This window comes from Globicephala melas, chromosome 8 (genome assembly GCF_963455315.2).
Source record: "Globicephala melas chromosome 8, mGloMel1.2, whole genome shotgun sequence".
NCBI classification, from domain to species: Eukaryota; Metazoa; Chordata; class Mammalia; order Artiodactyla; family Delphinidae; genus Globicephala; species Globicephala melas.
In genome coordinates, this window is record NC_083321.1 from 104,759,374 (window position 1) to 104,786,640 (window position 27,267).

Here is a 27,267-nt window from a genome sequence, read left to right on the forward strand (position 1 = left end):
GGATGAACTAGTCGTGGCATTTCAGGTAGGGGAACTCAGGAAGGATAACAACCAACCCTATAGGAGAAATTCAGGGGCTTTGGGATGTGTGAATATGGGTCAGGAATGAATGTGCCAGAGGCGGATTTAGAGCGAGCTAAGTGATGGTGAGCCTTGGTAGAAACTCCATTCATAAGTGTGAAGCTTTGCGTTTCTCTCTCCTGGCCTCCGCTCCCGCTCGCTCCCCAGGAACTGGCTACAGCAGCCTGCTGCTTCCATGGCGCTCCTTCTCACAGGCAACAAAGGCTCCGTGCTCAGAACCCCAATGGCAACTTGGCAGCTACAGTGTTAGGCAGAGTGATGCTGGCCCTCCCTCCAAGCCAGGTCAGATCCTGCAGTGCAGGCAGGAGTGAAAGCTTGCCTGTTCGGATGGAGTCAGCAGGTGTAGGAGGCGCCGGGGGAGCAGAGCTCTCATGCAAATTTGTACCAAGTGCAGTCACTGGGTAACTCACAAAGTGTTCACGCTGCTGTGTCAGGCAAGCCAGAGTCGCAGCCAGCCGAGCCCAGAGGAACATTCAAGATGGTTTAGTTCAATCCCTCTCTTGGAGCTCTAACACCCCAAAAGTGCAGCTGCAGTGGTCCCCTAACTTCTGTCTCCAGTGTGGGGGGAACTTGCATCTCTCCAGAGAGCTATTGCATCTGACCGTTCAGGAAGACGGGGAGACAAAGGAGAATCTGTCTTCTTATCGATTCCAGCCATTTGCTCGAGGTCTGGAGAGAACACACAGCATAGTGGCTGGGTTGCCTGGGTCCAAACCTTGGCTGTGCCACTTCCTGGTCTGAAACCTTTGGCGGTTTAATCAACTTCTGTGGGTGATTCAGTTTCCTCTTGTATAAAGCGGAGCTACTTCTGAGTCTTACCTCTAAGGCTGGTATGAGGATTAAATAAGTTACTGCGGATAAAGCGCTTGGCACATAGTAAGCTCTCAATAAATATCACATTGCTGCTAACACTACTACCCACGGGACAAGGCTGATTTTTCTTCCACATGACTTTCCTTCAAATATTTGAAAACAAGATTCCCTCCCCTTCTCCCTTAGTTAAATATTCCAAGCTTTTCTCCTATTTTCTGTATGACCATTCACAGATAGGGTGCTGATGGCCCTTTTCTAAAGTTATTCCGGCTACTTTATGTTCTTTTTAAGGTAAATCTCCTCCCCGTGTGCTCTGAGTAGCCCCGAATGTTACAGGATGTGGCCTCTCCTGATTCCAGATTAGGATACAATGAAGTCTCAGCTCTTTGGAAAGGCATGGCCCAGGGGCGCCGGCCTCTCCCCTAACCCTACTCCCGTTCCGTGGATTCCTAGGGGTTTTCTGAGGTTTCCGCCTCCTAGTACGCGTGCTCTGCTGAGGGCCGCCCTGTCCACCTGGAAAATGCTTGTTATGACTCACGGCAAGACTCCAGGCTCAGCGTCCCTTTGAAGCCCCTCCTTCTCTCGTTTCTGCCTCCACTGCTCTGGTACCTCCTTCCAGCCTTCGCGTCCGCTGACATCTGCGTGGCTACCTGCTGACACCTCTGTCTCCCCTCACTGGACCGTGAGCTCCTGGAGGCCCGGGACTGCCTTGTATATCTGCACACTCAGCACAGTACTTGACACACAGGCGACCAGTGCTTATGGATAGGACAAAAGGGGAAAGAGGGAGAGAGAAAGACGCCCTTAGGTTTATGAGTAGCCCTAGAACCCTGTCGACTCAGGGTGAGCTGTAATTAACCCTTCTTCTTCCTATGCCCGTGTTGTACTGTGCACACGGCAACCTGGCCTCGAAACTTACCCTTTCTGAAGATTAGATTCAACTCATACCTTCCTCTGACAAGATCTTTTTTGGACCCTGAATATGTAATCCCACACATCAGTAATCCCTCCTGGTTATAACCAGATGTAAACCAGATGTTATAGGCGTCCAGGGAGCGGGAGACGAGCTCACTCTTTTTGGCTAAACTCACCCAAGCGCAGGAAATGGGACCTCCAGTGGTCAGCGGGTCAGAAGTGTGGAGGAAGGGGCTGCTCTCTGAACCACTTTGGCGTCAGAGGGGGCACCAGGGGCCAGGGAAGGGTGCACCTGAGGAAAGAGGAGAGTGACTGGGTGGCTTTGTTTATCTGGGGAAGGCAAAGTGGACGAGTGCTTCTTACCTGCTTCTTCAAACCTACTCTGTCTCTTTCTTCACCATCCATCCCCCCCGGGGCATTTGACTGTCTTCTAAACAGCCAGAGGACACCTGGCCCAAACATGAAAAGACTGACAACCTTTTTTCTCAGTGCAATTGGTGATGCACAGACACCTGCAGATAGATAAACCATTTTGCCCCGTCTGAAAGCAAATAAGAATATTCTATATTTCTTCTTCCTTTTCCCGTAAACCTTCTGAGTAGAAGGATCGGAATGTCTTATCACCACTTTTTCATTACTTTCTTGCACTGCTGAAGCCTTGTCCAAGGCTGGAATAGTTTAATCATCAAACCCAGAAGCGTTTTCGGACTTCTAGAGTTGCGGGAGGCACCTTGGAATTAACCCGATCTCCCGCCCAAGACAACCATCCCACCTGAATGATGTTCGCTAATTCCTGTTGACCAGCTCCAGGATTTCCAGGGAGCAGACGCTCACTGCCAGAGTCGTGGTCCCAGTTCTGGCTGTCTATCCAAATTGCCTGTGGAGATTGTCATAAGCAGAGGCCCAGGTTCAACTCACAAAAATTCTCATTAAATGGATCAGAATGGGGCAAGATCACCTCTGCTTTGAAACACCTATGACTCTACAGTGCAGATAGAGTGGAGATCAACTGACACTAGCCTCCCTTTGTATAGTGGATAAACTGTGAGAAAATACTGTTCAGTATAAATTCTATCCTTCCTCTTATAAACAGGGCTCTAACTTTGTTCAGGGCAGCAAAGTGCCTGTTTAGAATACGTACCTCTGAGATTTCCTTAGAGCCGAGGATGGTCATGCCGTGCAGGTCAGGCCAATGGGAAGTGAGCAGAAGTTTCCCGGGTGGGAGTTTGAGGGTTCTACTCAGGAAGGCTGTGCTTTGTGAACCTTACCACCCCCCTCCCCCAGACTTTTCTTGACTGAGAGCCTGGCGTACTACCCGGGGGTCCAGGAACCAACTTGCAAACAGGAGGACAAAATGGCATCAGAGAGGCAAACACATCCAGAATGGTAAAACAGGAAGCTCTTAGGTTGAACTAAATGGACTTGTTGTTTTAGTAAATCAAAACCAGCTGAGTATGAACAATTTCACATGGCTCAATCTAACAGAAGGACCCCAAGTTCAAGATAACATAGCAGTGATGCCAGCTCTGGAATACCTATGTCCACACTTATTATTTATGGAAAAAAAGTCCCCATAAAATTAGGTTTCAATTACTTGCAGTTGAATACAATCCTGGAGAATCTATGTGGAGCAAAAATTTGCCTCTTCCTAACTTATGCCAGTTAGAGCCACTCAAAATACAAGTCATATTGTGCGATGCAGTTTCTTTCTAAGAGAAGACGATTATGGACCCAAGTTATCTTATCTTGACATTCTTAGTTCCTTCTCGTCTTTATCAGGGGCATAACTTCTAGACGGCTAATCATCCTGATCACTATCTTCTAAAGTTGCTGCAGTTTGATAATGATCCACTGAAAGGCATTACCAGAGAGACGGTTCCTGATGTGGTCGGACCGGCAGGGTGTGGAGTGGGCTATTACCTACCACGGTGTGGACTTTACATCTAGGACCACTTTGTTATTATATTCGTTTCTTTTCCTTTTCAGATATTCCACGCGATTGCTCATTGGCGTCGCACTCATTCCCCTGACTAAAATTATTCAAGACCTCTCCCATCCTTGCTTTTAAGTGCATGAAATTTCATTTCACGTGGGTCCATTATTTAAATCCATTGAGACTGTTTTTGTATTCTGATAAGCTGTCACCATCAGCTTCGTGTCATCCCCAAGTGATATAGACTTGTCATGTCCACATCACCAAGGTGAATGATTTAAAAAAAAGCAAAATCATAGATTCAAGGGCATGGCCGAGTTCTTATTTACATTTATATCTCATCCACTCCAGAATGATTTATTCAGACCCTACTGTGCGCTGGCCATAAACCACGGGTCCTACTTCTTATACTCAGTGAAGTAAGACAATTCGATACAACATGCTATGTGCTGGGATAAAAGCAAGTCATGTTTGCTACGGCAGCATCTAGATCTCTGAGGTCAGAGAACTCTTCTAGAAGGAAGAGATGTTAAAGCTGAGACACAAAGGTGAAGAGATTCAACCAGGTGAGAGGAGAGAAAAGTGTTACAATGAAAGGAAATGGCGTAGGCCAAAGCCTAGAGGCAGGAGAGCATGGTAGGAATTTAGGAATCCAGTATCCCATCTGGCTAGATTGAATGTGTTTGTATAGTTTGTGGGGTTAAAGCGGGGGTGGAGGGGCAGGTTGTAGGTAGAAAGACAAGGGGTGTAGGTAGAGAAGTAGTCACAGGTCAGACCTTGAATGGCTTTATGGTTCCTGTTAAAGAGTGTATTCTGAGGGAAGAAAGGGTGTGGAAAGGCTGTATGCCCGACAGCAGCGTGATTAGCTTTGCAGTTTTAATCGTTAAATAACATTATTTGGGTTACTTAAAAATGTTAAAATGTTCCTCTAGTTGCAGTGGGGGAGTGAATTAAAAGGGGACAAGAGTAGAGGGTATGGCAGCCAATCAGGCATGAGTTAACCAGGTGAGAATACGTGGCAGAGATGTAGAGACACGGGTATCCAAGGGTCCTGGACTTAGAGGGTGTGACCTGGAGATGGAGAGCAAAAACAATGGTGTGTGAGAAAGGGAGATGGAAGAGGACTCCCAGTATCCGGGTAAATGGGACACAGACAGGTTTTAGGGGAGTGGTAATGAATGCAATTTGGGTCATGATGGTTTTATTTGTGTACACAGAGCACTGCACTATGAAGTTAGCTGGACGGGTCTGGAACCCTGGGAGGTTATCTGAGCTTGAACAAAGATGGTCTTCGACGCAGACACAGTTAATTACCCAGGAAGACAGTAGAGAGGAGGTGAAGAGAAACGGGGCAGACAACTAGGATTTAAGGATTGGGAAGGGATGCGATCTTGGGAAAACGATTGACGAGAAGTGGCCAAAACATGGGAGAAAAACCAGGAGAGGATGATGGCATCGGGGTCAGAGGATGTGTGTTTGGGGAAGGCAGGAGTGTTAGCCTAATCCAATGCTGCTGAGGATTAAGTAAGGTCCGACTTAGGGATGAGAATATCTTCTGTCCTCTTGGGAGAACAGTCCTGTGGGCTGGAGCCATAGTGTGAGGATAAAGTGGGGTGAGAATAAAAATGTGGATAATTATTTCAAATTTTTTTAAAGAGAGAGAAAGTAGAGAGACCAAGGGTGGGCTGCGGTTGGAGAGAAGTTGTTACCTTTGTAAGATGGGGAGGCCAGCTCTGAATGAGTGTGGTAGGGGCTGCTAAAGGGGGGCATGAAGGGAGGCACAGGAGGTGCCTGACTGGGTGAGGGCCCTCGGGGAATGTAAGGGGTGGGGTGGGAGCAAATCTTGAGCACAGGCAGAAAAATGGGTCTTAAAGAGAAGGGGACAGACCAGTATCGCTAGCATTTAAAGAAGGAACCACGTATCTGGAAATACCCATTACCATTGGATTCAGCCACAAATGACAACAATACACAGTGAGAGTTGTTTAAAGAAGATAGGACTTTATCTCTCTGGTTACAAAAACATTCCACTGTGTTCCTGGCTGGAGTTCCTGAGGGACTCCCTCCTCTCTGTGGTTTGGATCCATTGTACATGGTCTAAGTTGGCAGCATCCTTGGGCCAGGCCGTGAGATGAAAGAGAAGAAACAGAAGAAGGGGCAGACGCACATGTGGACTGCATCCCAAAGAAGCTCCCTCCCTGGAAGCCCTCACAGGACACCCTTCCTCACACGCCCTGGGCCAGAACTTGGTCACACGGCCACACTGAGATGCAGGAGAGGGTGGGAAAGGTACCATCCACTTTGGATGACCACATGCCCAGACAAATTCAGGGGCCTACAACCATGGAAGAAGGGGGCTGTGAATATTAAGAGGCAGTTCGCCTGTTGTATGAAAGGGGGGAGGTTAAACTTCCCTCGACAAGGATGCGAGAGGCCCTCAGCCTAAACAAGAAACACATGGTTAAGGCATCGCCACTCTGATCTCACCCAGGGTTTTCCACATCTCTGGTCATTAGGGAAATGCAAATCAAAACCATAATTTGATACTACTTTATGCCTGTTAGGATGGTTATTAGTTTTTAAAAATGGTGATGGTACAGAGAAACTGAATTAGGACCCTCATGCACTGCTGGTGGGAAGGTAAAGCGGTACATCCACTGTGGAAAACAGTTCTTCGTGCCTCAAAAAATTAAAAATGGAATTACCATATGATCTAGCAATTCCACTTCTAGGTATATACCCCCAAAAGTCGAAAGCAGAGACTCAAACAGACGTTTACACCCCAATGGTCATAGCAGCGTTATTCACAATAGCCCCAAATAGAAGCAAATCAAGTGCCCATCCATGGAGGAACGGATCAACAAGATGTGGTCTGTACATACAACCAAGTACCATCCAGCCTTAAGGAAATGAGTGAATAAAATCCTGACACAGGCTATAACAAGGAAAGACCTTGAAGCCATTGTGCTAAGTGAAATGTCAGACACCAAAGGACAAATAGTGTGTGATACAACTTCTATGAGGTACTTAGAATAGGCAAATTCATAGAGACAGAAAATAGCATAGAAGTTACCAGGAGCAGGGGATGGGGAGTTATTATTTCATGGGTATAGAGTTTCTGTTTGGCATGATGAGAGATTTGGGGAGATAAATTTGATGGCTCTACAACGTTGTGAATGTTCTTAATGCCACTGAATTGTATGCTTAAAAGCGGTTAAAATGGTAACTTTTATGTTATGTGTATTTTACCACAATAAAGCAAAATGGAAAAAAGAGAGAAAGTTAGCTGTCTTTGGCACTGTACGGATGCAGGCAGAGTTTTAAGCTTCGCGACAGGAAGCTGAAGAAGTTTATGTTTGACAGTTTTTATTTTCTCTGCGTATAATTTGGGGAAGGTCTGTGTCTGCATGCATGTGTATCCAGGTTCCTGTGTGTGCCTATAGCTCTGGAAAAGCTGGCTTTTCCAGGAAGCAGGAAAGGACTGAACATAGTTGTTTGCATAGAAATGGAGAGCACTGGCCAGCAAATCAGAGGGATTCCACGTAGTAGTAATCACTCCTTTCCTCACAACATTCTTTTTTCTCTGGATTTTAAAATGATTGTTATCATTATTTTTTATTGAAGTGTGGTGGCTGATGTGCAATATTATGTGTTACAGGCGTACAACAGAGCGATTCATAATTTTTAATGGTTATACTCCATTTATAGTTATTAGAAAATATTGGCTATATTCCTCTCTCCTCTGGATTTGTAAGATACGATATGACCTACCCCCAACTTATTTCCATCTCTTGCCCCACCGTCTAGGAGGTGGAGAGACCTTCTCCCAGACATGGTCAGAGCTCATCTCCAACTCAGTTCTCAAATTAATTAACTCTGCAAGGAATTACACAGGTAGAGTTTTACATTGCCAGTTTACAGAACCTATCTGTGTAAAATATATTTCTTGAGTTCCACATCGATCAGAATATCCTTTTCTCATCCCAGTTCCATCATTAACTCTAACTTTAGAAATCGAGGGGTTTTTTTCTTTTTCCTGAAGGCTTTATTTTCCTCATCTGTAAAATGGGATATTTAAACTTCCTTAGAATGTAGTTTTCACGTTTACTTGAATTATCCTGGGAAACTTGTCACTCAATTCATACTGGAAAAGTAAAGCCAAGGATCTTAGGAGGTTTCTGAACAGTGTAGGTGTTAGTGTCTGTCCCTCCCCATGAAGGCATCTGCACGCCCTTCCCTCCCCTCCCCCCTCGCACTCCCACAGTCACTCACAGCTCACTTCCATTCTGTCTCTGAACCGTCCCTGCGTCTCCACTGTCGGCTCAGGCTGACATCATTGTCTATGGACTAACGCTGTGTCTGAATGGGTCTCCTGCTACCAGTTTGCATCCCAGTTCAGCCCTTCCTCCATCTTGTCCATCATTAATTATCTTGCTACAAAAGCAAATTTTCCCACTTCAGTCCTTTGCTAAGAATCTCCACTAGCCCACAGGGCTCTCAAGATAAAGCCGGAGTTCCTCAACTTGGCAGGGTCCTTCCCTATCCTGCCCTATCCTGCCCCAGCCTCGGTCCTGCTCTGTCTCCCAGAGGCCTCCTCATACTGCTCTCCAGCCCCACTGACCTGGACATTGACCTGGACACTGACCCCAACGCTGACCCTGGACACTGACCCAGAAACTGACTATAGACACTGACAGGACACTGATACGCTTTCACCTCTCCGTGACCTTGCAGAGCTGCTCTCTGCCGGGTGTGTCCTTCCTGCAGGGTCAGCACCGTGCAACCCTGCACACACTTGTTTCAGCGTTGAGAGGGACGGATGGAAGGGGGCCAGGAAGAGAATTTAAAAAGCTGAAAAAGGAGAACAACAGGGTTTGGGGACCTGCTTTAACCCACTGATTCTATCCTAAGAGGATCCCTCCCAGAGGTTTCCTTGTTAGGAGTCGGCCTTGGAGTCCAGGGCTTCCGTCCAGTCTGATCTGAGCAAAGTCCCTGAACCAGAAAGTCTGGGACTTTCTAAAAGGCAGCTCCCTGCGTCTCAAGAAGCCTTTCTGGAGGGCAAGTCACCCTATCGAGAACCGCTGACGTGAAGCAGTCATGCAGCACAGGTGAGGAGCTTTGATTGGAAAGACCGCCCCTCAGGGCTCTGTGGGCCACATGGGAGGGGTCTCGGTTTCTCTGGAATATTCCCACCTTAGGAAAGAACCACCAGACAAAGCAAGCTTCGTGGTATGGAAGCTATGGAAATATGTAGACGACGTAAGTAAATGCAAATTCCCTTTTGCTCGGGTTGCCAGAGTTAGTAAATAAAAATCCAGGATGCCCGACACATTTAAATTCCAGATAAACAACGCATAACTTTTAATTATGCATAGTACATACTTATATTAAAAATTATTTGCTGTTTATCTGAAATTCAGATCGAACTGGGCATCTTATTTTTGTTCTGTCTTTATCTGGCACCCTAGTTTTGGTCCATACACGTTCGGTACCTAAGGAAAATAGCCCGATCAGAATTTGGAGACTAAACAGTGAAAGTAAGTTTTCACAGTTTATTTTCTTTTTAATGGGGAGGTACATGGTTTGGCAGGGAAAAAAAAGGACGGCTGCTCTTCCTGGCTCATTGGATTATTTGTAAAATCTCCATTTGGGAGAGAAAGAGAAGTAGAGAGACAGAGAGACAAACAGATGGTGGTTGAAAATGGCCCACGTTCCAGAAAGTTCCTCCCCTCTGTTGAGAAAACTGAGCACCTACTATGGTCCACGCCCTGGATTCACACCCCCGACAACAGAAATGAGGGGCAGCTTCAGGGAGACTGCGTCCCTTCCCCTCCAGGCCGCGCCTCCTGACAGCTTTTCTACAGCCACTCCCCACCCCCTTACCTGTCCCAGGTGGCAGGATGCCACCTCAGAGGGCGGGGCTGCGGTTCAAAGACTGGGGGATGAGTGACAGGCATCCTAACGGGATGCAGCTGAGGGAGCCGCTTGCTGACAGAACAATTTGCTGGTGCCCAGAATATCCGCCCAGCTCGGCGAAGCGGAAGCCTGGGCGTCAGGAGAAATTTCAGGATTTTATCATTCGCCGGGGCGAATTTTCTGGGAGCCGCACACTTCCCACGGCACTTTTCCAGACCTGCAGCCTTGACACGCTACGCATAGAGGCTTCCAGAGCCCCAGGAATAACAGGCAAAAGTATTCCCTTTTTCTCCCTCCTGATCCACTGGTGTTTATGTAAATGACGGAAAAAGCAGTTTTCGGCTTGTTTCCGAAGCTTAAAGCCTTCGTGAGAAGCCTGTTATTGAAAAATCAGAAACTGCAAAGCAACTTCTTAAACAATGAATTAGCAGCTCAAGGAGCGCTTGTAAGGCCGAGCGCTCGGTAACTGGCTGCCTTGCAAATAGGAACTCCCCCGGGGTTCAGTCATCAAACACGTGGCAACAGGCTGTCTGTTTCAACACAGTGAGTAATCAAAGGAGATCTGCAGTTAATCCAAATATAACAGAGAAGTATCCGGGGGAAGGCCAGGAAGAGGAGAAACTAGAAGAAAGGTGAGGGGCGGACCAGCGCCTTCCGACCTGGAGTTCCACGTGTCACTGGGACAACTTTGGGGGCCAGGAGGGCTGACCCACCAGAGCCCTTGAGGCACCAGCTACCCAGAGGCTTGGCTCTGCATGGACGCAAACCAGACAGTGAATCCGGCACCTGCCTCTTCTGCTTGACCAGCGAGGTAAATTTTGGGAGGGAGTGAACTTGCGTTTGCTGATTTGCTTGACAATTCTGAGTCCCAGACCAGTTTGAGGGGCGAGGGTCAGTCAGGTGGGGATGGACTTGTTACATCTGGAGGTGCTGGTTTGGTGGTGGTTCCACATCGTCCTTCAGGGGACAGTTCCCAGTGTACGGCCACCAGGGTGCTTCTCAGAGTGTGGTCAGCACCTCCTGGGAACTTCTCAGAAATGGCGACTCGGAGGCCCTACCCCCACCCCCCCACACCTGTAAACACTCAGAAACTCTGAAGAGAGGCCCAGCAGGGTGCGGATGAAGAGGCCCTTCAGGTGATGCCGATCTCTGCCGTTGCTCTAGTTTGAGGACCACTGGCTAGTGTGATCACCTGGATGCCCCAGGTTCTTCTGCAGGCTTGCCTGGGAGTGAAGCCCTGGCCAGTTCCAGATCCTGGAGCAATTCTGGGCCGACCACACCCTGTCCTGGTCCCCTCCCAGGGCTTTGGGGCTGTGGGGAAAGAAACTGAACCTTTCTTGAACACAGCCTAGCCCTCAGTGCCAGGCACTGGTAAATGTTTTATGTGTGATATTTTATTTAATCCTTTCTACAATCTGTGAGCCGGGTGTTGCAGGTAGGATTTTATTGCTGACAAAATTGTGGCTCAGAAAAGTCAGCTCGCCAGGGTCCAGACGTTTCCGGAGCCTATGCTCTTTTCACTGAACCCTACAGCACCTCTGACCCATGTGTCATCTGCCCACAGAACCGCCTTGGGTGCCACCTACACAAAGCTCATGCCAGCCTGGCAGGGCCGGCTCTCCCTTCCGCCCTCCCCCACCCAGCCGGTTCCTTGCCTCATGTTAATTTCCCACCTGAGTACTGAGCACTTTATAAATAGCAAATCTAAAATGAATTTTCTACCAGCGATCATTAGCTCCCATGACATCCATTAAACATTCTCGCAAGCAGAGTGAAGTGACAAAAGGGATTGATTTTTACAGTATGCTTAATAGGGGAAAGAAAGAAAGGTGTTGACAAGTCCTTTTTTTTTTTTCTGTCCTGATATCACGAGGAATTTGCAATCAGTCAAATGACTTTTATCTGCAGAAAAGAAGGCTAGGTTTGGGGGCGAGAGGAGAGAGGGTGGAGGGTAGCAGCATCCCAGCTCAGCCCATTCCTGCATCCGTGACAGGTAAACATGCCGTTAGTTAGCTAGTGCCAGCCACCAAGATGAATATGTCAGATTTAATGTTTCAAAATATATAGGGTCCAAGCCGGGGAGGGCGCGGGGCCTGGCGGGGGCTGGGAGCGAGTGGGGAGAGGGAAAATCAGCCATCTTCTGCTGAAACTATTGCAAGGGTAAATGTGTTGATGCAAGAGCTGGGGTTGGAGGAGGCTGGCGTATGAGGCACTGTAGCCGAAAATCCAACTTTGATTTCAATTTTCATATTTGTCAGCAATAATGAGATTCACGAAACGTTTTGCCACTGTTCTAAAATACTAATAAGTAGGGGCCTTTGTAGTGTGGTTAATGGAGTCTTTTTTTCCTAGTGGGCTAGAAAAATTCCATTAAGGCGAAAAGTCATACTGTATTACAGCACTTCAACATCATGGACCCGGCTGCTGCAGTAACGTCATCCGAGACCGGAGCCCTCTATTTGAACCAGAGCCCTTGGCTGGGAAGGGCCTTGAGGCTTCATACGCCTCAGCTGTCCATCATTTTCGACCTGCGCAGACCTCCGTGGGTCACGGGGGAAGCCAGCCAGCCAGAGACAAAAAGAGAAGCAAATGCAATAAGGCGGCGGCGTCGAAAGGATGAGCCTTTATAAGCATCGCCTCCTGGAGCAGGTAGAAGAGAGGACAGGAGTAGAGGGTGGGCAGGGGGACAACTGTCCCTGGCTGGGAAGTGTGGCTCCCGCCCGGGGAGAGGAAATCCGTTCTCTGTCCATCTTCAGACTGGACTCCCTCCTTGTGGTTTAATGCTGCAGCCCCACCAGTTCAGAACCTACGTACCTGTGTGTCCCTCTCCTCGGAGGCCCCATTCTGCTCAGCACAGGCTGGATTCTCTGGGCACGGGGTTTGATGAAAAGGTTCGAGGTCTAAGATTTTTGAGTGACTTTTCCCTGGGATGTCTCAACCTCTCTCTGATGTCCCAGGAAACTCCCTGCAGGAAGGATGTTTTGGGGGTAAATGTCTGCTGCTGCCTGGGTAAGAGTGTAATCCCCACATTCTCCAGAGAGTCTGACAGAGACGGAGGGTGGGGGACTGCAGCATCCTAGCCTCCGTTGTCCCCATCTCAGCACCACTCCCTTGCCATCACGCTGGGCCCACTCAGATGGCTGGCATCTCTCTGGGACCCCTGGGCAGACTGCGGCTGCAGAGACAGCGGCCTCTTACCGGGTCTCTCGGAATCCAGTGAACTCAAGGACTCTGCTGTGATGCTCTTTAACTCTCCTCCCCCAAGTTCTGAAGAGAAGCCCCCAGCTGTCCGTCCTAAGGCCTCCACCTCCACAGCAACAGAAGAAAGCAAGGCCAGTGGACGTGTGTGTTCTCCTCCACCGGCTCCCACACTCCCCCCCCGCGAGACACTATGCTTTGCTCGGCCCAGGAGTGGAGTGACTTGGGGCTGATGCACCTGAGCCGTGAGTGGGAGATGGACGGAGGACTGTGTGCATGGCAGGGACCCGACCAGGACAGCAGCTCCGCCTGGATAAAGCACAGCTTGCTGGAGCCTCTCATGGTGAAGGTAGGGTACATCCGTCTCGCGAATGCAGGGTCCCCCTCGCCGTCACCCTACCGGGATCCTGCTCTCTTGGGCCTTTGGCCCTGTGCGTGTCTCTCGTGAACATTGAACAGCAGCCTGGGCTCCTTCCCCAAAGCTCACACACCCTCCTTGGCCCAGGCCTCTCCCCCATCCCCTCCGCCGCCGCCTTGCTTCTCCCCAATGGCACGTGCTGGATCTTATCCCTGGGCAGCACTTCAAGATGAAAGGAGGAAGGGGTGTTAAATCCACCAGTGATACACGTGGCAATTGGGAGAGGCTTTTGTTGTGTCATTTCCTACTTCCTTCAGACTATTAAGCAAACAAAAGTGCTTGTGGAATGAGAAATGTAAATGGCCCATGCAAGCCGATTAATCCTAGATGTACAATTCCATTAATAAGGCCGCTTTTTAATAGGCGGCTCTGGCGGCAGCAGCAGCGGGCAGGCTAGGAATTGATGTATTCTCTGTAATTGTATTGCAACTAATAGGATATGAAGAAAATGGTACCAGAGAAGCAGGTCTTTCAGCGCCGTTTTCCAATCAGCTGAAATAATGACTTGCAGGGGAAAGCCTTGAAAAGTACCGACACGCAAAATATAACATCATCCAGGACTACCCATTATTCCAAATACTAGTTTAGGGTGCGTTCCTTCTTTCCTTCTCCTGACCTCTCTCCGTCTCCCTGTCTCTTCCACCACGGGTAATAACCTAAACCCAGTTCCCTGGCAGGTAGAGCTCCAGGGAGACCTGCCCGTCCATGGCCCCAGCTCTCCCTGACGCAGGGATGCAGGGCAGGCTGGCTGGCTGAGACTGCTGTGCCAGCAGACTTGGGGGTCACGGTGGGGAGGGAGAGAGGCAGGGTGCTGCGTAAGGGAGAAGACCCTAGAAGGGACCCAGTGCTGGTTCTTAGACTAGTTAGTTGAGGAACTTTGGACCAGCCCCTTCACCCCTCTGGGTTCCCTTCCGGCTCCAAAATGCAGGGAATCTGAGTGCGTTTTCAGAGAGCAGGCTAGGAGGAAGCTGGCCTCCCAGCGTTCCAGGGAAGAGCAGAGCCGCTGACTGTGCCCAGGACCTGAGTGCCCGTGGCCCGGAGGCTCTGCGGGGCCCAGGTGTCTGCACTTGACGTGGCTTCTCCACAGGGCCCCGCCGTGCATTCTCGTCACGGATAGACTTGTTCATTACTCCTTCCTTCACGCTCTCATTCCACCAATATTGACGGGGCGCCTCTGATGCGCCACAGGCTCTGCTCTAGGTTCTGATCAGGCAGCCGTGAGTAAAGTGGACCAAAACCCACCCCTGTCCTCACAGCACGCGTGGAGTCAGCAAGGCTTTCGCTGAGCGCTCGCCGCGGGCTGCAGCAGGCCTGGGCCTCCTTGCTGCTGAGGCCACCCCAGGATCCCAGGACAGGAACCAGAGCTCCTGGCCTCTGCTGTCCCCGCCTTTGCTGTGGGCACAGTGGAGCCAGGGCCCGCCGCCAGCCCCTCGCTCCCCTGCCTGCCTCTGCAGGTCACCGGGTCTCTCTCCTGCCCATTTGTATGCGGACTCCGACCCTCGCTTGGTCGCAGGCTGGAGAGTAAATACAAAAAGAAAAGGCAAAGCACATTTCAGCTGAAATCCCCAAGGAGACTGATGTGATTGCCGTACAGAAATGGTGCCAATAAGGGCAGAAAGGAATATTGCTTTTATAGCTTTGGGGACATAAAACATTTAGGAAACGTGATTGACGGGCAGGGTCTAATTTATCATTTATCTCCTTCCCTCTGCTCCCTGGCTGTCTTCTCCCAACACACGGGCGGACATGTTCAGGCAAACTTTTTTCCCTTTTTTCCGCTTTCCTCTGCTTCTCTCTCTCCGATATCATCGTTCTGTTAAGTGGGGGAACTCCTGTGGCTGTTTAGAATTAACGCGCAGAAACCTGCCAATCCATTTAATGACACTGGCAGGTCACGGCCCCCTTAGAGCTCTCCATTAATCATCATTAGAACAGCTCTGAGTTTTTACATTCTTTTTAAATGTTAATTCACCTCTGTAATGCTCCTTTTAGTTAAAACTGTAAAGAGGCAAGTGGCTGGTGCCTCGGTGCTGGCCCGCTGGGGAAAGGCGTGGAGGAGTTGATAAAGCCGGGTTGGCTTCTTCCGCGCTTTTGTCCTCCACCCCCTATCCCCAGCACCAGACGGCAGCTCAGTTCGTTCTGTGGTTGCCTATATTTATCTGTAGCAAAAGTGCCCAGTGACTTAAAGTTCTGGGCAGATAAACACACTCTGATGTCTTTGGACTCCCGGGGCCAAGGCAACAACCTCTGAGGAGTTGCTCACCCAGGGTCCTGACATGGTTTGGTAGCTCCTAAAGGTGACAGGGCACACAAGTGTGCAGAGGTAACTGGGGCTGGGAACTGCCCATGTGGCTTTTCCAACACTCACAAACACCCAGCACATGAGCCACTGAAAGGGGTCGCATCACAGGAAGAATCCTCTCTGTGTCACGAGAGTTCGCCACCCGCCTTTCTTTTGCCACTAATGGGCTCTGAGACTTTGGGCAAAACGTTTCACCTCCCTCCACGTCTACAAAACGGGGCCCATGTCTGTCCTGCCTAACAAATGAGGTTAAATCCACAGGGAGTAAATAGAGTTGAAATTGTACTAAACTTTTAAAACTGTGGTATCGACGCAAAGCGTCAGGTCTTGCCCTTCCCCGCGTCTCCGCACATGCGTCCTGCCCTCTCACCCTGGGGTCATTCGTACCCGCGTATGTGTTCTCAAACCTCCATAGCCATTCCATTTATGTCTTCTTTCTCAAGCCAGAAAAGTGTATTTTAAATCATCAAAATCTCCGTAGCAGAAAGAATGTTCAATTGGGAAGGACGGGAATCTAAATTTGAGTGTCCACTCTGTTACTTATTAACTGTGCAACTCTGAGCACCTTCACCTCCCTGAGCCTCGGGTCTCTTATCTTTGGGCTTCATGTTTCTAAGGCCCCTTGACCTAGTAAAGCCTGTGATTTTCTTGCCAACCCCAAAGGGCCATGGCAGGGACTCGGGCCTAACAGGGACAAACCGGTCCCTTTGGCCGTCTGAGCTCTTAAATTCTCCTCGTCTTGTGAAGCAACATGGCCTAGAGTTTAGAACTCTAACAAAAGAAGACACAGGTAGATGAGGAGAATAGGAAGTGTATATTTAATTCATTTTTGACTCTGATTTCTCTTGATACCACGCACCTACGTGTGAGGCATTTGGAAGCTCAAACCATGGGCTTGACCTTATTTTCAAGGTTACCTCAAATCCAGAGGCTGAGCTGAGATGACCCCTTAGGACCTGTGGGGTACCAGGCACCTGATCCTTTGTAATGCTTCTCCATAGCAGGTTCACCTCATTTCATGCATGAGTAGACGGAGGCTCAGGGAGGTGGTGAGGTAGTTCAAGGTTCATGTGGCTTGTACCTTGCAGGGTCACAGGTCAAACCCAGACCTCTTGAATTTAAGTCCAGCTTTTTTTCTGGTTTTCTGATATCGCTTCATCTTGTCTCCCTCCCCCCACCTTGATGAATGATGATTAGGTGATACACCTTGGATGAAATATAGACATAATCTAGCAGCTGCTGCTGTACTGACATGCACTGTAACTAGTGACCTTTGATTTGGGCTAAAAACTTCCCTTCCTGGGTTCCTTCCTCGGTGTGCTTACATTCACGTGGGCGTTACGGTGTGGAAGTGAGCTTCCGTGGGGTCTTCTACAGGGAAGCCCCCCGTGCTTAGTGTTCACCTCTGTGTGGTCCCAAGGCCCATCCATATAGGGACCGCCATGCCTCCCCTCCCCTCCACAAGCATCACTGACACTCCAGGAAGACACCAGTCCCCAGGCTGGGCTTTGGCCATCTGTTCTGCCCATCACTTGACAATGCAATAAAACCTGCTTGACAATCATGTCTGCACAAAGGGCAGAGAGGGCTGCACAGCAAAAAGCTGTGTGAAATTCCTTCCTGCAAAGGCTGCATCAGAATACTCAGGCCAGAAAGAGCTCTAACAGCAAGCGGGGTATTGTGTCATCTCCCTCCTTCTCAGTTCACTCCTTTGCTTTATTAATGGATTTGTGTCAGTTCCTACTTGGTACAAGTTAATAATAATAAGGCCTTATGGCGGTGCAATGCTGTACACATTTGAAAAGGCTTTCACAGATCTGTTGTCTCTTGAAATCTTCATGGCTGTAGTTGGATTTTAGAACTAAAGGCCTTAGAAAACACTGACCTCAGCTCTCTCAGCTGATTATTATTGATGTATTTAGTTTAGTTTAAGTAATGTATGCTTATTAAATATAATTTGGACACATACAAAAATAGCTTTAAAAAGATTTAAAGTCACTCATGCACAATTACAGTTAATGTATTTTCTTCCCATTTTTCCCTTATTCTCTGCCATAGTTTTTATTATGTAGCTGTAATCATATCATTTATATCTCATTTTTTCTTTTAAGACTAGATCAGAGGCAATTTTCCATGTGGTTATTTAGTATTAGGGAACATGATTTTAATTGGTTTCATTACATTGTATCAAGTAGATGTACAGTACCATTACCCTATGCGTGGACACTTATGTTGCTCTAATTGGGGGCTGTTATAAATAATGTTCCAGCGAGCATCTCCACGAATATAGCCTTATTCCAGTTTTAGTATTGTTTCCTTAGACCAGATCACTAGAAATGCCACTGCCACCAATTCTCTTAATACCCTCAGGGAAACTGAGGCAGAGGGAGATGAAGTGAGTCCAGGTCCCATGGGCTGTCAGAAGAGCAGCACTTAGGCCGCAAGTCAGGTCTTTTGCCTCCTGGTTTCACACTTTTTCCATTCAATGGCAGTCTTTAGAATTTCTAAATAAAAGGGCTTGAAAATGTCTTGGGTGTCCACAGAAAAGTAATTCTATTTTTAATATAAAATAAAATATTGTGGTTGAGAAAAAACACAATAAGAGTTCCCGTGAATTCTGAAGCGCTTGTGAACAATGTATATGGAATCAAGTGCAGCAGCATCCCTGGGTACTTGGAAATAACACAAGCCGTATATGCTGAGAAATATCTATTCCATCTGCTGACAGTGCTTGACGTACATGTGGATTCTGAATCCCTCTTAAACTCTTGTTGCCTCTTCACATCCCACCCCCAACTAGGTCCGTTGTCCTTTAAAAAGAAGGCAACCATCCTGAGTCTTCTGCCAGGATATTCATTCCAAGCTAGAACCCATGGGAACCACAGTTACCTCCCTCTGGACCTGTCCTGCCCTCTTTAATTCAGGGGTAGCTGAGTTGTAGAAGAGAGACAGTGGCTCTTCTGCATACTGAGAGTTGAAATAAGTTTTATGTAAAGATTTCAAGGCTTTGCAACCGGAAAGAATAGTCTCCAATAATAACAATGGTTTAAATGTACTGACTGCCTACTAGGTACTAGGTATGATCCTAATTGCCACGTATGCATTATTTTCGTTAGTTTTTACAGTGTTTCTGTGAAGAGGGTGCTACATTCATCATGATTTTTCCAGATGAGAAAACTGAAGTGGACAGCAGTTCGGTGCACACAGAAACTAGACATGGAGTGGGGCTTAAAGCCTCGGAAGCATGGCTGTCAGTCCCCTCCTCTCACCTGTGCAAACACAGCCTCCTTCACCCCGTGACTCCGCAACACTGAGAAGTGTGATGAGGCAGGTCGTGGTCCTTATGTGGTCAGCTCACTCAGAAGCCAGTGATGGGGTGAGGGAGAGTGTGACTCTTGGGACCGGCCCTGTTCTTTTTTTTTTTCTTTTTATTTCAAGATACTTTATTTTTTAAACAGGTCACAACACTAAGCTTCTTGCCCATTCTGCCACTGCACAAGCTACAAACACTTGCTCAGCAGTTGAGGGGCACTCTTTTTTTTTTTAACATTTTTATTGGAGTATAATTGCTTTACAATGGTGTGTTAGTTTCGAGGGTCACTCTTTAGTAGCATGTTTGGAAAGTGAATAAAAATCCGTATAAAACAAATATTCCAATAGTTTCCGTAGGAACACAGATACCTGTGACCCCATCGCCTAGTCTTCCACGTTGCTGCATCTGTGCCAGCAGTACTCACACAGACATCTCAAAACTAGCAGTAAGTAAGTGGTCCCCCCCCGCAAACCCTCAATTCAAGCTAAGCTCACAGTTAACACCTACAAGAATGGCATCTACACATTAACATGAGCTGCTCACAGGCTGCTAGGTGATCTTCGTTCCCCTCTTCCAAGCACAGGACACAGGCACAGTGCCAACACTGTGCTCCCCTACTCTGGGTGGGAAGTCGTGGTTCTGGGTTTGTTGCATCAGTTGCCATGTTGACCCTGACATCACTCAGTAGATCTGACCTTCCTCTTTGCCGGCTGGCTCTCCAGAATCACAGAGACAACACTTCCTCCTGCGTAGACGTGGGTGGGTGGGTGTCCAGGCAGCAACCTCTTTTGACCTGAGCTCTGTGCTCTGCATGATTAGGAAGGTCATAATTGATGATCATGGTTACGGCATTCTCGCGGACCACGAAAAATTGCCAACATTTAACCATTTTGATGTCCACTAACGTCATTTTCATAAGGCTTATCTTATTATATGTCTGGGCCTGATTGCCTTAGCACAGCTTAGCGTTGGTTGGTGGCATACTGCAGTGAAGGGGGGACGGTGGGCATATGGCTGCTGTACCCACCCCCAGCCAGCATAGGGAAGCTGCAAAGGGACCCTGCACAGCCTAGAGTCTTGTAGGATGAGGAAGCTATGGATAGATGATTAGGATGTCACGTGTCCCTTCTCTCCAGTCTCTCTTCACTGAGCAGCTGCAATTCAGGTTCTGCTCTTAGTAGCTTTCATGAGGACTCGTGTTGGGGTTCTGACCTCCTTTTGCTGAGAACCGTACGCCTTTTCTGAGATGTAAGGCACCGGAGGAGCACCCTCCAGAAGCATGATCTTTATCTCTGGACAGCACCTCGTTCTAAATTCCTGCAGCGCTGAGCAAAGCACGGGGTTTAGAACTAGAGAGACCTTGGTTTGAGTCCTGATTCTACCACCTGTTATGTGGCCTTGAGCAGTTTGTCTCTTCTCTCTTAGCTTGGGTTTTATCAACTACAGGCAATACCAATGATTAAGTTCTGGAATGTGTGTAAAATTGTCCATGCTTCATGGCCTTGGGGCACATTTTGCTCCCCTTTCTTTCTGAATATGGTGAACTGGGAGGATGCCAGGGAAGGAAGTCTGAGGTTATCTTTTCACAGAGAACCTCTGTGCTGAACCGGAAGTTGGCCCCAAAGTTCCAACAAGCGCAGGTATGTTTGTGTGGACAGTGGACCACAGCATTCAAAATGTCACGTTTTAGAAAATCTAGGACATGTGTTCCTTATTATTTAATATCTCTCCCTTGAGCTTGGAGTAAAACCAGTTTTCTGCCTCCTCACTCTGGGCCTAACCTTCTAAGTTTCTGGAGTCTGATACTCGGCCTCCTTAATAAACAGCCCCCTCGCCGCCCTGGAGGTAGGAAAACATGGAAAGAGTGAGGCATATATAGAGACAGACAGAAACTTAGAGGGAGAAAAAGACAGTGGAAGTGGCATGGAGAGAGAAGACAGTAGATAGGTAGGCAGATAGACAGATATTAAAACCCTTAAAATCCCAAAAGTCAATGATATTTGGTGATCAGAAAAACCTTTAATTAAAAACAAAATCCTATAGGCCTTCTGAAGTATCCCCACTGAACTCCCAGGGCACCTAGATTCACCTGTTCCCATGGAAGGTCCACATCCCATCAAGATATGTAGCATTTAAGTGTGTTTGCCACACTCTTTTGCTCAGGGAAGACTGCTGGGATGTCTCTTTCAGTTGTTTCCTTTGGTTAAAAGATGGGTTTTAAAAACAAGTAGACAAGGCTTCAAATCCCCGATGAGTCCTGCGCTGGCTGTAAGTTATTTGACCTCGTTAAGTCAGCCGTAATACTTGAGTCTTAGTGTTGTTATAAAGATAAATGAAGTGATATATAGCCGTGCTTGATATGTAGTGTGTATTCAGGCCATAGAGACACTGTATTTTAATTTCTGATGTTTAGATGTGTTTGTAGCAGCTGCTTCTTTTCTCCACCTTCCATTGTGTGTCCTTCATGCTCACCAGTGTCCCTCTTCTTTCTGAGGACATTGGGTATTTGGACAAGATGTTCTAATTGGAGCAATTAGAAATGGTAAACTGAAAGAATTCCCTTCAGACGTATTTTATCATGAAAATCTCCTTCCTTACCCCATAATTATCTCATCATCATGGGAGTCAGATCATTGGACTTATTTTTTTTAATTTAAACTAAGAGTTTCAGCAAGAGAGAGACTAAACCATGAGTGGTGTCTGCTGGGTGGCCTCTTAGTTTCAGATGGAGGTAAGAGATGCTTAGCTGTGCCTCGCTCAGCCATCAGGGTCCTGGCAGAAGTCACCTTGCTGCTGTGGGGCAGCACGCCCTGTGAGCTGAGACTCGTTCTGAGGTGGTTTCTGGATGTGGCATCAACTTAGGGAAGAGAGCTGGCAGGGCCTGGGCAGGGTCTCCACTGGTTTGTACGGGTGGGAGCATTCGGCCTCAGTGAGCCCTCAGCAGAGTCTATTTCAAAAATAACGTTATAGATGTAACACCATGAAAATTGTGTCATATCTTAAATACGAGGATAAAATAGATCCACATTTAGCAATTATCGTGACCTCTGTCACACTGCTCAGTCCCATACACGGAGCACCTCTAGGATTCCAAGTCTTGTACTGCATTCAGAGAGAATGGTCATCGGGGACCACTTCTTCTCTCCCCTAGAGGGGTAACTAGGTCACAGAGGAAATAGCACCAACTGTCAGAGGCTCCTGCTCGCCCAGTGGCCAAATGGAGCTTGGCAGATGACGCCCCTTGGGAAAGGTTCAAAAATGAAAACTAAGAGGAAAAACGTGTGACATGAATACCCACGTCATACTGAGGGAAGTAAGTCAGAGAAAGATATATTGTATAACATCCCTTACATGCAGAATCTAAAAAGAAATGATGCAAATGAACTTATTTACAAAACAGAAACAGACTCGAAGACTTAGAGGATGAACTTAAGGGGGAAGTTCGTTTCCCTCCCCTGGGGGAAGGGTGGGGGGAAGGGATAGTTAGGGAGATTGGGACTGACATGTACACACTGATATATTCAAAATGGATAACCAACAAGGACCTACTATATAGCACAGGGAACTCTGCTCAATATTATGTAACAGCCTAAGTGGGAAAAGAATTTGAAAAAGAATAGATACATGTATCTACTCAGTGTAACGGAATCACTTTGCTGTACACCTGAAACTAACATTGGCAATCCACTCTACTCAAGTATAAAATAAAAAGTTAGAAAAATGAATACCCATAGAAGATGGGCCCCAATAATGGGAGTCGTAGGAAAGAAGCACTTGCCAATAAACCGTGGAGTCGGTGTAGATTCAAGTGCGTGCCTATGCGGGATGGAAAGATACTTGGAAACAACCCAGAACTGAACATAAGCCTGCAAGAGAATACTAGTACCTGGAAAGTAATTATTAAAACAAAGCATACAATCCAGGGTAAAAAATACAGACACCGCAGGATATCCTCTGGTCATTCTGGTTCTCTTGAACCTTTATTAGAACCCTTATTGAACTTTTAAAAAAAAATAAATTTATTTATTTATTTTAATTTTTGGCTGCACTGGGTCTTCGTTGCTGCGCACGGGCTTTCTCTAGTTGTGGTGAGCGGGGGCTACTCTTCATCGCGGTGCGCAGGCTTCTCATTGCGGTGGCTTCTCTTGTTGTGGAGCTCGGGCTCTAGGCGCGTGGGCTTCAGTAGTTGTGGCGCATGGGCTTAGTTGCTCTGTGGCATGTGGGATCTTCTGGGACCAGGGCTTGAACACGTGTCCCCTGCACTGGCAGGCAGATGGCAGATTCTTAACCACTGTGCCACCAGGGAAGTCCCCCTTATTGAACATTTATGGTATCTGCTAGTATCCCGGAGCGTTCCATGGAAATGATCAAAAGGTCATATCATAGGGCCTATGAGGACCATCGTGAGGAAATAGGATCTGGGGCAGGATAAAGAAATTTAAGGGGTGACTTAATACAAGCTCACAATTAAAATAAAGGGCACTCCATGTGGGTGACAAGCAGCTGCTTTTCATTAGGCTTTGGGGACTCGAGAAGGTGACACCTGATTTAACTGCAGCGGGGAAAGCTTAGACTGCATGCAAAGAAAGACCAACTCATCCGTTTACACTTCTCCCAGATTCGGAGGTCTTTAGGCCTCCTGGACGGTGGTTGTGCTCCGAGAAGAGACACTGCTTTCACTCCCCTCAGATGGGCTCACTCCTTCTTTCGGGAAGGTGTCTCTGTCTCTGCCATGTAGAATACCGAGACCCTCCATCGCTCACCAAAGATACCCCCTTGTCTCAAAGGTTACAACAGCACGTTACCGAAACCACGGACCCCACAATTTTTTGCCCCTCTCCTCTTTCCACTTTGCTCCTTATTTACCATGAATGCTTTGGGGCTATAATCCCTCCTTTGCAAACTCCCTCAACCCCCTTGTTCTTGTTCCTTCTGTTTTATTTTCCTGGCAAAACCGCAAGCCTGGTTGAAAACAGCTGTCCACATCTTCTGATCCTGGACTTGGGAAGCCAGACCCTGCTGGGACAACAGAAAAACTAAAATGTGATGTCATTTTAAATCTCAGTGGGTACTTACTACTGACTGGGAATCCTACTATGCATTCCTAGGAGGTTTGCTTTCCTTTCCTCTGAGACAGCAAGTTTGTACTTTCTCCCCTCTACTCAAAGCTGGAGCTGACTCATCTTCCAGATACCAAATCTTCCTCTCTACCTGCCTCTCATTTCCAGACCCATCCTTCGCTCCTGCTATAATAGAAAAAAAAAATCCCTTTCAGAATTTATGCTCTGGGGCCTCTCCCCTCCTCCCTAAGGATTGCAACCTTGCAATTCTTTCTTCTTTCCATACATCATGACTTCTTTCCTCTTCACTGGACCATTTCCACCTGCACTCACACCTGTTCTAGTGTCTCCCATCTTTAAAACAACAACTGTTCCATCAACAACTTCTCCTGAGCTCACATCCTCCTTCAGGTACAGACATACTTTGCTTCTCCCCCTCTCAGTAAAGCTTGTCAAAAAGAACGATCTTTATTTATCATCTTCAGTTTTTCGCCTTGCTCATTCTTCCACTTTCCCGTCCGGTGTGAGTCCACACCACTCCACTCCACCTGTCCTCAGCAAGGTCATCAGCAGCATTTATACTGCCAGTTACAGCGGTCAGCTCCCAACCTTTAATCTGCCTTTCAGAGGCACTTAACATAGTTGACCCTTTCTTCCTTTTTGAAAATGTTCCTCTTGGCTTCCTTGGTATCACAACTCTCTTGGTTTTCTTCCCACATCACTGAGCACTCCTTTTCTGTGTCTTTTTCTGATTTCTTCTCCTCTGCCTCATACCTGTGTGCAGGTTTGCCAAGGGTTTGGTCCTCAGGCATCTTCTCTCTCCACTTTTCTAGGACAGCTCATCCAACACCATGGTTTCCAACACCTCTCTATAGAGTTGACCGCCATATATGTATCTCTGGCCCAGACTCTGCCCGTGAACTCTAGATATATAAAGACGTCTCAAACTTAATATTATCATTTCATTCATTCATTCATTCATATTTTCTCACCTTATTAAAATCTCTGAAATTGGAATGGCTCCTACAATCAGTGACATCATCTCTGTTTGCCGAGTGCAGAGGTTTAGCTGCCATTGTCTGCACGAGCACAAACTTGGCCACGTTTTCTTTACTTCCTTGAGTGATGTGCGTTGTCAGTATGACATGCGTTCGCTTTATTGCCTCTTAAAATTCTTCAAAAAAATGATATTTTCAATCACATATTGATTTAACATTGAGAAGAAAATCATGTATTCAGAAATTCATAGAGACAGAAGAGCAGGGTGTTAATTTGATAATAGCCAAGTCCTATTTGTCTTTGGAAGAATGACCACAACAATCAAAGGCTTTATAGAATCTAAGATAGAAAGGATGCCCACAGTTGACAGTTTTGTTGTTGAGATACATACAAACTTCATCTTAAGGCAGAGGGAATTGCTAAGTCCTTTGCAGTAGAAAAAGACTTCAGATCTATAGAGGTTGATATGACCAGTTGAAAGTGTTTGGCTTTTCATATCTTATTAGTACTTAAGCGAATTGTGTGTCTTAGAAGGCATTGCACCTGCCATCTGATGCGTCCAAAATGGAATTCGTTATCCTACCATCTTGCACCCCACGGAGAGGCAGCTCTTCCCTCAGTTTTTCTAACTCACTGACTGGCACCCTTCTTTACATGTTCCTTAAACACAACACCTAAGAATTATCCTTGTTCCTCCCTTTTGTTCACCCCTAACATCAAATCTATCTGCTTTTCTTGTTATTTCTGCCTGTAAAATAAATCTCCCATCCATTTTCATTCCCTTCACCCAAATGCCTTCATCCAAGGGGTCATGGCGTCTTGCCTGGACCATTGCAGTAGTCAACTCTGCTGCTTTCACACTGCCCATCCATCCTGTACCTCATGAGCCTGACAGTCCATTCTCCAGCCTAAATAACGCTTTCTAGCATAAATTGGACTTTATCACTCCCTGTTTATGCTAAGAATAAGATCACATTCCTCCCTGCAGCCCCCAGACTCTGAAGTCGTGGACCTTGCCTGCCTCTAAGAGGTCCGCATATATCACCACCTTCCCCAGTGACTTTGCTCCAGGATCTCGGCCCGTCCTCTGTCCTCTGTTTCTCACACTTGTCTTACTCCAGGACCTTTCCATTTGCTAGGATTTCTGCCTGGAGCTTTCCCCCTCCAGACCTTCCTGGGCAGGGCTGTTTTCTGTAATTCAGTCTCCGAGAGGCCGTTCTCACTGAACCTCTGTAAATATGCCCCATCCTTCTCTAGCCATCATTGAGTACAACTTCTCACAGAGCCCCTACTAATTCCTGAGGCTAGCTTGTTAATTTGTTTACTTGTGTATCGTTTATTTCTTCCAACCAAGATGTTAGTTCAAGAGAGAAGGGGATCATCGTCTCCTTTATTATTGTATCTTGAAGACTTAAGGTGGAGTTTGGTAACTAGGTGATGATTGATCAATAATGTTAGAATTCATGAAGGAACAGATAGTCCAACTTTTCTTCTAGGAAGTAGTGTCTCCGAATGGAAGAGTGATAACTTTCCTCAAAAACATAAAATGTAACACCCTTGCAGAAACTGAGAAATTTGTTAAACCTCACTTACCCCGTGTTTACTTATTTGTAGAGTGGTCATACAGAAATCCTTATCTCTCTGGGATGTTTCTAGAGTTAAATGGAACAATTTATGCAAAGAAATATTTTGCCAGATGGGGAACCTTATCATGTTACTCTGAGAATGGGATGAAAGCTCTCGTCCCCCTCCCAGGGCGCTGGCCTGCAGTCTAAGAAAATGCACAGATGTGCGTTGAACTCTATGCCTAATACCTGCAAAGACCGCAGGTAAAGACACCTTTCCCCACACAAACACGAATTTTACCTTGGTCCACACTGAGTCAGTTTTCAGGTTGATTACAATGATTTGGAAAGTTAAGGTGCTTACTCTTTCCAGTTAATGAGCCAGGACACTGTTTTATGTTGTAAATGTCGAAGGCCCATTCTGTCGCTAGTTCCACGCACTGGTTCACTTGTGAGAGGCCCCCTCCACTTTCTGTTTCTATCAGTAGCCTATGTGTATACACCAATTAAAAGACAGAAATTATCAGAATGTTTCTAGCAATAGTTACAAGACTGGGTTTAAACAAACAAACGAAACAAAACAAAAAAAACAAAGGCCCCCAGGAGAAGTCCTTCGTGGCTCAGTGTGTCTGTCATGGGATTCAGTGTGTTTTCATCCCCAGTAGATCTGTTAATGTAGTCAGAAAAGAGCATCACAAAAGGAAGCCCGGCACTCCACGCTGTCAGTACTTACACAAGGGCTGCATTCGATGGC

General features: G+C 47.2%; 1 protein-coding gene and 1 pseudogene across 1 annotated transcript in view; both read left to right on the forward strand.

Annotated features, from left to right (window-relative positions):
* NTM (neurotrimin) overlaps positions 1 to 27,267 on the forward strand; it is a 931,803-nt gene that overhangs the window by 8,467 nt on the left and 896,069 nt on the right. The window lies entirely within an intron of this gene.
* Positions 6,125 to 6,240, forward strand: LOC115844949 (U6atac minor spliceosomal RNA; annotated as a pseudogene).